This window comes from Hordeum vulgare, chromosome 1H (assembly GCF_904849725.1).
Source record: "Hordeum vulgare subsp. vulgare chromosome 1H, MorexV3_pseudomolecules_assembly, whole genome shotgun sequence".
NCBI classification, from domain to species: Eukaryota; Viridiplantae; Streptophyta; class Magnoliopsida; order Poales; family Poaceae; genus Hordeum; species Hordeum vulgare.
In genome coordinates, this window is record NC_058518.1 from 432,382,096 (window position 1) to 432,395,603 (window position 13,508).

Consider the following 13,508-nt stretch of genomic DNA (forward strand, 5'->3'; position numbering starts at 1 on the left):
GTACGTGTGCTGAACGCGGAGGTGACGTCCGTTCGGTACTAGATCGTGGGACTGATCGCGGGATTGTTCGCGGGGCGGATCGAGGTACATGAGGACGTTCCACTACATCAACCGCGTTCTCTAACGCTTCTGCTGTACGATCTACAAGGGTACGTAGATCACTCATCCCCTCTCGTAGATGGACATCACCATGATAGGTCTTCGTGCGCGTAGGAAATTTTTTGTTTCCCATGCGACGTTCCCCAACAGCTTATTGGGCAATTAAAGAACTTAACTATTATTTTAAACTTGCCGGTGAGAAGAGGTTATTTGATATTAGCTCACTTGATGAATGGAAATCACAAGATTACGAAAATGCTAAGTTATTTAGCCAAAAGGTTAAAAGATGGCATGACAAGAGAATTCAAAAACGAGAATTCCATGTAGGATACTAAGTGCTTTTTACAATTCTCATTTTAGTTTTTTTGCAGGGAAACTCCTCTCCAAATGGGAAGGACCTTATGTTGTCAAGGAGGTTTATTGCTCCAGTGCTAGAAAAATTAATAATTTCGAAGGTAAAAACATAAGAATGGTGAATGGGCAAAGAATCAAGCATTATATTTTAGCTACACCCAATAATGAGGAAACTAATGTCATCCAAGTCATAACACCCGAGGAGCACATAAAGGAAGTCTTGCGGAACACTCTAGAAACGTGAAAAAGGGGTAGGTACATGGTACGGTAAGTAAACCGACTCCAAAAATTCCAAAAAAATAATTTTACTAGTTTTGGTATTTTAGGAAAAATACAAAAATAAAACAGAGTCCAAAGGACCCATGAGGGAGGCACAAGCCAACAGGGTGCCCCCGGTCGCACCCTGATGGCTTGTGGAGCCCTCATGCGCCTCCTGGACTCCGAATTCCTACCTATTCTTACATGGAAAATCATTATATATACTTCCATGTGTTTTGTTCACCGCGTCGCGAGTTTCTCCTTTGTTCTTGTTTCGAGCTGTTTTTCTCGCAGGCCTGAGAGTATGTTGTCTCAAGATTCAGATGGAGAGAGCTATGTCTCCCACTATATTTTACACCCAAAGATCTTTGGGGATATATATCCCTACCTCTGGTCCATGGATGAGGGGGGGGGGATGATTTGGTGGAAACAAAGGAAGCCAGCTTATATGAATATGAAGTTCCACTACCTCAGCCCGAAGATATGCATGTAGAATTCAAGAAGTCCAGTCTCCCAAACAGGGTAAAGAAATCTAAGGATCAATTTACCCGGTCACATTTTCTACAGGAAAGCAAGATGGCATTATGCAAAAAGATATTGAAGCTTGATAAGGAGAACAATCACTTCAGGGAGGAGAATTTTATCCTCCAGCATAAGCTAGAGAAGAAGAATCCTGCTACATCACGACCACCTAAAGAGGACGCTTGAGCACATGGATATGGGCACCACGCTTGGCTTGTCCCAAGCTTGGGGGAGGTGCCCCGGTATCGTATCACCATCACTTCCATCATTATTATATATCTCAGTTCGATCCTTAGTTGTTGCGTGATTTAGATAAATGAATTTCAGACTCTCTTTGCTTAGAATTTTTGCTTTGAGTTCCACCTATCCTTGTAATTGAGTATGGGAGTTATATAATAAAGATTAGTTGAGTTTTTGTGGTTTACCTGTGGTTACCCATCATCATAGCATGGCAATAAAAAGAAAGATAAAGATCATATGCTCATCCCATGAGAAGTAATGACTTCACACAAAAAAGGTTATAAGTGATAAAAGTTGTTGATAGTAAACCAACATAGTATTAGTCATTCTTGCAATCTAGGCAATATTATGATAGAGGATAGGATACACGCATATAAATACACTATCATGGACATCTTTTATGATTGTGAGCCTTCATCTAATATTATATAATGATCAAGTGTTGATGTTGGACATGGAAGACAATGTAATGATCATGGTAGTTTACATTGACATAGAAATTATATGGTCTTGAATCCTTCAACATGTGATGCTTACTTTAGATCCTTTGCTAACCCAACAATTCTGCACTAAGTAGAGATACCATTTGTGCATCCATAACCTTGAAACCCAGTTTCTTGCCATGAGAATCCACAATACCTACCTATGGACTGAGTAAGATCATTAAAGTAAGTTATCATCGGTGCATCAAGCAATAAAATTGCTCCTAAATATGTATGATCATTTATTTCAAGGGAAAATAAGCTTTGTAAAATCTTGTGATGGCAAAGAAATAAAAGCGATAGAGTGCATAATAAAGTTTGCTATCATAAGGGGCAATATGAAGTGATGTTCCTTTGCATTAAGAGTTCACACATCCAATGAAATAAAAGCACATGACAACCTCTACTTCCCTCTACGAAGCGCCTATCTTTTACTTTCACGAGTCTAACTCTCTCCTTGAGTCAATAAAGTTTATCCCTCTTCCAACCTAGGACCGGGAACCAAGAAAAAGGCGGAAAATCAACTTGCTCGAAATGACCTGAAACTTTACAGAGAATTTTCTTTAATATTTGAGAATTTCTGGGCTAAAAATATACCAGAGAGGGGCCACCAGCTGGGCACAAGCCAACAGGGCCCCCCTGGTCGCGCCCTCATCGCTTGTGTGGCCCCAGTTGGCCCTATCGTGACCATCTTCTCCTATATGGTGTGTTTTACCCTAAAAAATCATAAGTTATCTTTCAGGATGAAGCGCTGCCATCTCGAGGCGGAACCTTTGCAGAGATCCTTCCGCTCTCTGACATAGAGATTCTGCCGGGGGAATTCCACTCCGGGAGTGGGAAATCGAAGCCAGCGTCATCACCAACGCTTCCTCCTTCGTGTAAGCACCAATCCTCATCAACACCTTCACCAGCACCATCTCATCTCCAACCCTAGTTCATCACATGTATTCAATCTTTGACTCAAAACCTCAGATTGGTTCCTATATGTCACTAGTTGTGTTGATTACATCTTGTAGTTGATGCTTGTTGGATTACTTGTTATAAGATATTATGTTCAGATCCTTAATTATTATTATTACACCTCCGATCATGAAGATGTTGATGATGTCTGAGTAGGAATTATTGTTCATGAGGACATGGGAGAAGTCTTATTATAAGTAATCATGTAAAGTTGGTATTCGTTCGATATTTTGACAATATGGATGTCGTTACTTCTCTTGGTGGTGTCATGTGTACGTCCACTACATTACACTTCACCATGTTATGGCCCTAACGGAAGTCATTGTGGAGTAACAAATCGATGATGGGTTGCGAGAGTGAGGGAAGCTTAAATCCCAGTTTACGTGTTGCTTGATAAGGGGCTGATTTGGATCCACATGTTTCATGCTATGGTTAGACTATTCTTAATTCGTCTTTGTAGTTGCAGATGCTTGCGAGAAGGGGTAATCATAAGTAGGTTGTTAGTTCAAGTAAAATATAACACCTTAGCACCGGCCCACCCACATATCAAATCATTAAAATAGCAAATGTGAATCAACTTAATATGATGAACATGACTAGACCAAAATTCCCATGTGTCCTCGGGAGTGCTTGCTTCTTATAAGAGAACTCTCATGCCTGTCCTTTGATATAAAAAAGGATTGGTACACCTTACTACACCTTTGCTACTATTGTTACTTGTAACTTGTTACAAATAATCTTGCTACAAAACTCTCTATTACTGTTACTTCCAGCACTTGGAGAGAATTCCTTGCTGAAAAGTGCTTATCATTTCCTTCTACTCCTCGTTGGGTTCGACACTCTTACTTATTGAAAGGACTATGATTGATCCCCTATAATTGTGGGTCATAAGGAACCACACAAGGTATCATGTTTTCAGGCATGTTTTCCATTTTTCCAGAGTTTCCAAAACAATAAATGACACATCTGTGGTTGCCTCTTCACACACATATCCTTTAAAATTCTTTTAATTTCCTATAAAAACATGAAAAGTTATTCAATGACACAATTATGATTTTAGAACCCTTGTTGAACACCTTTTCATGTACAGAACATTCGAACTTGAATTATAAGCACTAAATGCCTAGAAAGTGCACATAAAAGCCTAAATAGAGTAAAGAAGCTCTAAATATGTCAAATTTGAACATGGTGCATTATAGTGGGTATGTTGATTTTAGGAAAAAAAATCATGGAGAAACGACCAAAGAAATATGGGTTTCCCTTGAAATTTGTAATTTATTTGGGCAAACGGTTACATTGTGAAGGACGTGTGCCTTCTCGTACCGTGAGTGTTCACCATGTTTTGCTCCACGTTCTAACTGGCCAGAATCCTAGCCACACGGATCATGCATGCGCTCCATAGGATGCAACAAGATCGAACGACAATCCGCAACTCTCCCACCTGTGATCGAACAAAAACTTGCAATCAAATATATACAAGTGAACTGGTTCATGTTTATGAACCTTTTCCTACGCATACCCTCAACCCCGATCGTCTACCCATTCGTCCTCATTCACACAGCTGAATAGTTGCTCGAGCACGCACAAAAGTACAATATATATAGATAGGCCAGCACATAGAGTTGACAGATTTGCCATGCATGAATAATTCAATCGAGCATTTGTATGCTCAAATTGGTACGATGCATAGTTGGCGGAGTAATTTATAAAAAATTAGCTCGCTATTTTACATCAATATAATACATATGAACTGCGCGTGTGATATGTGTCCAACGCATCTATAATTTTTTTATTGTTCCATGGTGATACATTATCATTCTAGAATACTTTTGGGCTATTTATTTACCAATTTATATTATTTTTTAGCACTAACCTATTGACCAAGTGCCCAGTGCTAGTTGATGTTTTCTACGTGTTTTTCACTTTTCAGGTTTCCCATAACAAACGAAATCCAATTGCCCTGAAACTTTTTGGTGATTTTTTCTGGACCAAAATAAAACCAACGAGCATCGAAAAAAGGATGAAGGCATCATGAGGGACCCACAAGCCAACAGGGCGCGACCTGGGGGACGCCGAGATGGCTTGTGCCTTCCTTGTGGCCCTCTCGACTTTGTTCTTTGGCTTATAAATTATCATCTACCCTAAAAACACTAGAGGTAGTCCCGAAACACTTTTTACACCACCGCAAGTCTCTATTCAGATGGGGGCCATCTGGAGCTCTGTCCTGGCATATTGCCGAAGGGCGATTGATCATGGAGGGCCTCTTCATCAACCTTGCTGCCTTCGCGATGATGTGTGAGTAGTTCACCACAGATATATGGGTCCATAGTTAGTACCTAGATGGCAATATCTCTTTCTTTGATCTTCAATACAATGATCATCGCATCTTCGCTTTGATCTATATGATGTAATTCCTTTTGTGCGGTGCGTTTTTTGGGATCCGATGAATTGTGGGTTTATGTTTATAATATTCATGATAAATATTTGAGTCTCCTTCGAATATTTATATGATTCTTATGTGCATTATTATGATACCTTCATAATTCTCTCTAGTCTATTGAAATAGTTTGGCCAACTAGACTGATATTTCTTCGGTGAGAGAGGTGCGTTGTAGTAGGTTCAACCTGGTGAATTTATATATCCCAATGACAGAAGTGGGCAATATGCATCTTTGTGTTGCTACTACTAAGGATAAAACGATGGGGTTTATTCATATTGCTTGAGTTTACTTTGTCTACATCATGTCATCGTTCTCCATGCATTACTCTGTTTTACTTAATATTCTAGATGCATGCTAGATAGCGGTCGATGAGTGGAGTAATAGTAATAGGTGCAGGCAGGAGTCACCTATGTCTTTATGGACGCGATTCCTCTATACACATGATCATTGCCGTGAATATCGCACAACTATCCAGTTTTCTGTCAATTGCCCAACAGTAATTTGTTTACCCACCGTATGCTATTTTTCATGAGAGATGCCATCAAGGAAAGCTATGTCCCCCGGGTCTATTCACAACATATTGATAAAACCTTCAATACCTTGTTGTTATTTACTTGTTTTTATTTCATCTTGCTATCTACAATTATCTACACACCTCACTTGCGTGAAAATAACAAGACAATAGGATTGACAACCCTCTTGCCCGCTTTCGGTGCAAGTTGTTTGTTCTTTTGTGTGCGCCCACTAAAGATGGTTGTAGTTGCTATTCCTATCGGTTCGATAAAACTTGATTTCATAACTGAGGGAACAACTTACCCACATAGTACTGTGATAACCCGTTCCTCTCGATAGAAAAATACAACACAGATCACAAGTATCACAAAGGATCTCTAGCGCCGTTGCCAGGGAATATCATCACCAACTACCAAGTACATTAACAACATGCAATTTTTCTAGCATACAAATCCGTCTTAAGTGGCGCCGTTGCCGGGGTAATTTCAATGCTAGGCCATATCCCGGTAATAATCGTAATGGTTATGGCAATTCTTATGGTAATTCCTATGGAAATTCCTATACCAATTCTAATAGTATACCCTCTGATCTTGAGAACACAATAAAGGAAATTATTAATTCTCATAAAGTTTTCAATACTATGGTAGAAGAAAAGTTGCATGTTGTTGATACTTTGGCTAAAAACATGGATAGATTGCTCTTCATCTAGAAACTCTTAAAAATACTTTGCCTCCTAAGCATGATTTTAATGATACTATTAAATCTATCCAAGTTTTTATTAATGAAAGTAAGGAGAGGACCGCTAAGTTGAAAGCTAAGCGGGAATTCATAGAAAAGGCTCTTCCACCCGGTTTTTATCGGAATCATGATGAAGATATTAAAATGATTGGTACTTCTCCTATTGAATCTTTGCTTACTTATCTGAATGTTAATGGTAAAGGGCCTGGAGATGATTCAACTCTAGTAAAGTAGCATCCCATTTGCTTGGAGGTTGGTGATTTAACGCTAAAACTGAAAAAAAAATGGGTTTGGAGAGGTCAAAACTTTAACTAGTGATGTGCCCACAATTTTGGATTAGAAGGACTTTAATTATGATAATCTATCTTTAGGATAATTTATTTCCTTGATGCAATCCATTATTATCTCACCCAATTCTTATCAACAAAACAAAGCTTTCACTCAACATATAGTGGAACCTATGGTGAAAGCTTATGATGAGAAACTTGAGCTTGAAGTTTCTATTCCTAGAAAGTTGCATGATGAGTGTGAACCTACTATCGAAATTAAGATAATGAAATACAAATGCAATGCTTTGTATGACCTTGGTGCTACTGTTTCAACTATACCTAAAACTTTATGTTATGTGCTTGGTCTCACTAATATTGAAGAATGTTCCCTAAACTTGCATCTTGCAGATTCTACAATCGAGAAACCCTTGGGTAGAATAAATATTGTGATGAAAATTTCATATAAAAATTATATTCTTGTATATTTCATTGTGCTTGATATTGATAGCATCCCTACTTGTCCAATTATACTTGGAAAACCCTTCCTACGAACTATAGGTGCAATCATTGACATGGAAGAGGGAAATATAAGGTTCCAATTCCCATTAAAGAAAGGAATGGAACACTTCCCTAGAAAGATAATTAATCCACCATATGAATCAATCATGAGAGCCACTTATGGGTTGAGTGTCAAATATTACAACACTTGAAACTATGAAATATGCCTAGCTAGGGGTGTAAAACAATAGCGCTTGTTGGGAGGCAACCAAATAGTTATCTTAATTTTTGCTTTTCACTTTCTATTAGTGTGTTATAGCATGATTATTTCCTTTGTAATGGTTGTGTTTTTATTTTTTAATTAGTTATTGTGCCAAGTAAAGCCTTTGGGATAATTTGCATGATGAGTAGAATTGATACGGTACCAAAAGAGAAACTTTGACGTCCAATGCAGAACTTCTCTGATTTTACTGGAACGTCTTTTTAAGCTGAATTTTCAAAACAGTATTATATACAAATTCCTCAGGTCATCCTAATTGTTCATAATTTTTGGAGTTACAGAAGTATAGGTTCATTACAGATTACTACAGACTGTTCTGTTTCAGTCGGATTCTGTTTTTGCATGTGTAATGTGCTTGTTTTGATGATGATATGGATTGTATCAGGGGTTATAAGCCATGGAGGAGTTAACATATAGTACCATGTGATAAAAAAATAGGAATCAACTTGTAACAACACCTTAAAGTATTTGATATGTTGCTTATAATAATGGATCTCACGAAGTTTTGTTGAGTTATATGTGATTGAAGTTTTCAAGTTCTGGGTATTGTCCTGCTAGACAATGGATTGAGGAGTACCAAAAGCCTAAGATTGAGGATGCCCAAGGCACCCTGATACATCATCAACGTATCTATAATTTTTTATGGTTCCATGCTATTATCTTGTCAAACTTTGGATGTTTTGTATGCCTTTTATATCTTTATTAGGACTAACCTATTAACTCAGTGCCAAGTGCCAGTTCCTATTTTTCCGTGTTTTTGACCCTTTTCAGAGGAGAATATTAAACGGAGTCCAAACGGAATAAAACTTCGAAAAAGATTTTTTCCAGAACAGAAGATACGCAGGGGGCATGAGAACCAAGGCAGAGGCCACCAGGGCAGGCCAAAAGCACCCTAAGCGCGGCCAGGGGGGCCGCCCCTAGCAGGCTTGTGGGCCCCCTGTGGCTCGTCTTCCCTACCTCTTCCGCCTATAAATTCCCAAAAAAATCCAAAACTACACGAGAGATCCACGAAAATACTTTTCCGTCGCCTCAAGCTTTTGTCTCCACGAAAATACTACGTTCTGGTGCCCTGCCAGAGGGGGAATTCAAATACGGAGGGCTTCTTCATCAACACAATGGCCTCTCCGATGATGCGTGAGTAGTTCATCATAGACCTTCGAGTCCGTAGTTAGTAGCTAGATGGCTTCTTCTCTCTCTTGGATCTTCAATACAAAGTTATCCATGATCTTCATTGAGATCTATCCGATGTAATCTTTTTTTCCGGTGTGTTTCTCGAGATCCGATGAATTGTGGATTTATGATCAGATTATCTATGAATCTTATTTGAGTTTCTTCTGATCTCTTATATGCATGATTTCATATCCTTGTAATTCTCTTCGAGTTGTGGGTTTTGTTTGGCCAACTTGATCTATGATTCTTGCAATGGGAGAACTGCTTGGTTTTGGGTTCATACCGTGCGGTGACCTCACCCAGTGACAGAAGGGGTAGCGAAGCACGCATCGTTTTGTTGCCATCAAGGGTAAAAAGATGGGGTTTACACATTGGTTTGAGTTTATCCCTCTACATCATGTCATCTGGCTTAAGGTGTTACTCTGTTCGTCATGAACTCAATACACTAGATGCATGCTGGATAGCGGTTCATGTGTGGAGTAGTAGTAGTAGATGCAGAGAGTATCGGTCTACTTGTCTCGGACGTGATGCCTATATGTATGATCATTGCCTTAGATATCGTCATGACTTTGCGTGGTTCTATCAATTGCTCGACAGTAATTTGTTCACCCACTGTAATATTTGCTATTTTGAGAGAAGCCTCTAGTGAACACTGTGGTCCCCGGGTCTACTTCACACCATATTTTCAGCCTTACACTTCTACTTTGTTGCACTTTCCGCCTTCACATCTCACTTTGCAATCAATCTTGAAGGGATTGACAACCCCTTTATAGCGTTGTGTGCAAGCTTGTTTGTGTTTGCGCATGTACTCTGGACACTTGGCTTGATTCTCCTACTGGATTGATACCTTGGTTCTCGAAACTGAGGGAAATACTTACTGCTACTATGCTGCATCACCCTTTCCTCTTCAAGGGAAAAACCAACGCAAGCTCAAGAGGTAGCAAGAAGGATTTCTGGCGCCGTTGCCGGGGAGGAGGATCAAGTCAAGAATATTCTCCCGTCAACGTGCCAATTTCTGGCGCCGTTGCCGGGGAGTATCAAGTCAAGAATAGTCTTCCTCCAACGTGTCAATTTCTGGCACCGGGGACTGTTCTAAGTGAAGATTATCCAAGTAACTATCGCAAACTCATCCCTTGCATTTACTTTTTTTTTGCCTCTCGTTTTCCTCTCCCCCACTTCTGAAAAAAAATACAAAAACATTTGCCTTTTTTGTTTTCCTTTCCTTTGCTTGTGTGCTATGTTCCTGCAATATGCTTGCATCTTCGCTTGTTGAAAATCTATTGATATGGATCCTCATCCACTTGCTAATATCTTTAAGAGATCCAATTATGTTGAACCATTTGCTAGTGAGTTGAGTGCACTTGACTTTCTCTATGGAGTTTTGCTTGAGATGCGTGAATCTAAAAATCGTGATGAAGAAATTTATGAAGTGATTCACGAGGGCTCCTTGAATGAAAAGCATGATTGCAATGATTTCATTATAAATTCTATTAATGACAATCATTCTAAAAATATGCAAAATCCTAAGCTTGGGGATGCTAGTTTTGCAATGTCCACTACTTGTTGCAATGATCATGATTGGGGTAATGATTTTTCTTATGATCTTGAAAATTTGTTTAAGCCTCATGATGAATATGATATTTGCAATAATATTGAAAGTGGGTTTGGAGAAGTCATGACTTCAGTTGATGATAATCCCACTATTTTTGAAGAGCGTCAACTTTGCATGCATGTGGATCATGAAAAGAATATCCTATGTGATAGCTATATTGTTGAATTTGAATATGATCCCACATGTAATTGTTATCAGAGAGAAAAATATTGTGGTAGAAACTTTCATGTTACTAATTCACCTCTCGTTATGTTGAGATTGATATTGTCTCTTTCTTCTTCCTTGCATATGGTAGCTATTGGTTGTCTTGATAATTTGTTTTCCTATAAAATGCCTATGCATAGGAAGTATGTTAGCCTTAGATGTGATTTTCACATGCTTTATGATGCTCTCGTTGTGCTTCAATTCTTGTCTTTTGTGTGAGCATCATTGAATTATCAATGCCTCGCTAAGGGCGTTAAACAATAGCGCTTGTTGGGAGGCAACCCAATGAATTTATCTTTTTCTTTCTGTTTTGTTGCGTCCACACCATCATAATTATGTTATGATTGTGTCTTTTCTGTTTCTTTTTGTGTTTGAGCCAAGCAAAACCTTTATGACTAGTTTGGTGTTGGTTGTTTGATCCTGTTGGAAAAAGACAGAAACTTTTTGCTCACGAAATTATTTTTCCTTTTTATCCAGAAAGAGCTTTTGAGTTGATTATTTTTGCTGCTGGTTGATATGCCTTTTGCCCAGACTTTCGTGATGTTTCAGAATTTTTGAGGTACCAGAAGTATATGAAGTATACAGATTGCTACACACTGGTCTGTTTTTGACAGATTCTGTTTTTTGTTGTGTTGGTTGCTTGTTTTGATGAAACTATGGATAGTATCGGGGGGTACTAGCCATGGAAAAGTGAGAATACAGTAATCTAACACCAATATAAATAGAAATCAAGATTGCTATAGTACCTGAAGAGGTGGTAGTTTGTTTTCTTGTGCTAATGATATCACGAGTTTCTGTTTAAGTTTTGTGTTGTGAAGTTTTTAAGTTATGGGTGATGTTCTCATGGACAAAGGGATAAAGAGTGGAAAGATCTCAAGCTGGGATGCCCAAGGCATCCCAAGCCAAATTCAAGGACACCAAAAAGCCTAAGCTTGGGGATGCCCCAGGAAGGCATTCCCTCTTTCGTCTTCAATCCATCGGTAACATTACTTGGAGCTATATTTTTATTCACCACATGATATGTGTTTTGCTTGGAGCGTCTTGTATCGTAGGAGTCTTTTCTTTTTGTTGTGTCAAAATCATCCTTGCTGGACACCTTTTGAGAGAGACATGCACTCATCGTGAATTTGCTAGAATACTCATTGTGCTTCACTTATATCTTTTGAGCTAGACAATTTTGCACTATGTGCTTCACTTAGATCTTTTAGAGCATGGCGGTGCGTAACTTGGTAGTTGGCTTGTGCTATGAAAGTAGTACCAAAGGTGATAGACACCCAAAGAGGATACAATAAAACCCCCCATCTTCATGTGCATTGAGTAGAAAGAGAAGTTTGATTCCTCTCAATTAGTTTCGAAACGTGGATTCGGTAATATTAAGAGTCATGTTAGTAGGGTGTTGTGAATCTAGAAATACTTGTGTTGAAGTTAGTGATTCTTGTAACATGCACGTATGGTGAACCACTATGTCAGGAAGTCAGAGCATAATTGATCTATTGATTGTCATCCTTTGTGTTGCGGTCGGGATCGCGCGATGGTTAACACCTACCAACCCTTCCCGTAGGAGTATGCGTTTAGCACTTTGTTTCGATTACTAATAAAAACTTTCGCAACAAGTATGTGAGTTCTTCATGACTAATGTGAGTCCATGGTATAGATGCACTTTCACCTTCCACCATTGCTAGCCTCTCTAGTACCGCGCAATTTTCGCCGTTGCACAAACCCACCATATGCCTTCCTCAAAACAGCCACCATACCTACCTACTATGGCATTTTCATAGCCATTTCGAGATATATTTCCATGCAACTCCCATCGTTCCATCTCATGACTTGTTCCATCACTCTCATATTGCCATTGCATGATCGTAAGATGGCTAGCGAGATATTTCAACGTCATATGCCAAGCTAGATCGTTGCACATCCCGGTACACTGTCGGAGGCATTCCCTATAGAGTCATCGTCGTTCTAAGCTTTGAGCTGCGAGTAAATAAAAGTGTGATGATCACCATTATTAGAGCATTGTCCCATGTGAGGAAATAAAAAAAGAGGCCAAAGTTGCCCACACACAAAAAAAGAGAGATATGGAAAGAGGCCAAAGAGCCCAAACAAAAAAAGAGAGAAAAGGAGAGAAGGGACAATGCTACTATCTCTTTCCACACTTGTGCTACATAATAGCACCATGTTGTTCATGATTGAGAGCCTCTCATTTTGTCACCACCATATGCTAGTGGGAATCTTTATTATATAACTTGGCTTGTATATTCCAATGATGGGCTTCCTCAAAATTGCCCTAGTTCTTCGTGAGCAAGCAAGTTGGATGCACACCCACTAGTTCTCGTTTTGAGCTTTCACATACTTATAGCTCTAGTGCATCTGTTGTATGGCAATCCCTACTCATTCACATTGATATCTGTTAATGGGCGTCTTCATAGCCCTTTGATATGCCGAGTCGATGTGACCATCTCCTCCTTTTTGCCTCACAACCTCCACCACACTCTATTCCACCTATAGTGCCATATCCATGGCTCACGCTCATGTATTGCGTGAGAGTTGAAAAAGGTTTGAGAAAGTAAGAGTGCGAAAACAATTACTTGGCCAATGCCGGGGTTGTGCATGATTTAAATTCGTTGTGTGGGGATGATGGAGCATAGCCACAATATATGATTTTGAAGGGATAACTTTCTTTGGCCTTGTTATTTCAAAAGTTCATGATTACCTTGCTAGTTTGCTTGAAGTATTATTGTTCTCATGTCAATAGCAAACTATTGTTTTGAATTTTACGGATTTGAACATTCATGTCACATGAAAGAAGTTACAAAGGACAACTATTCTAGGTAGCATTCCACATCAAAAATTCAGTCTTTATCACTTC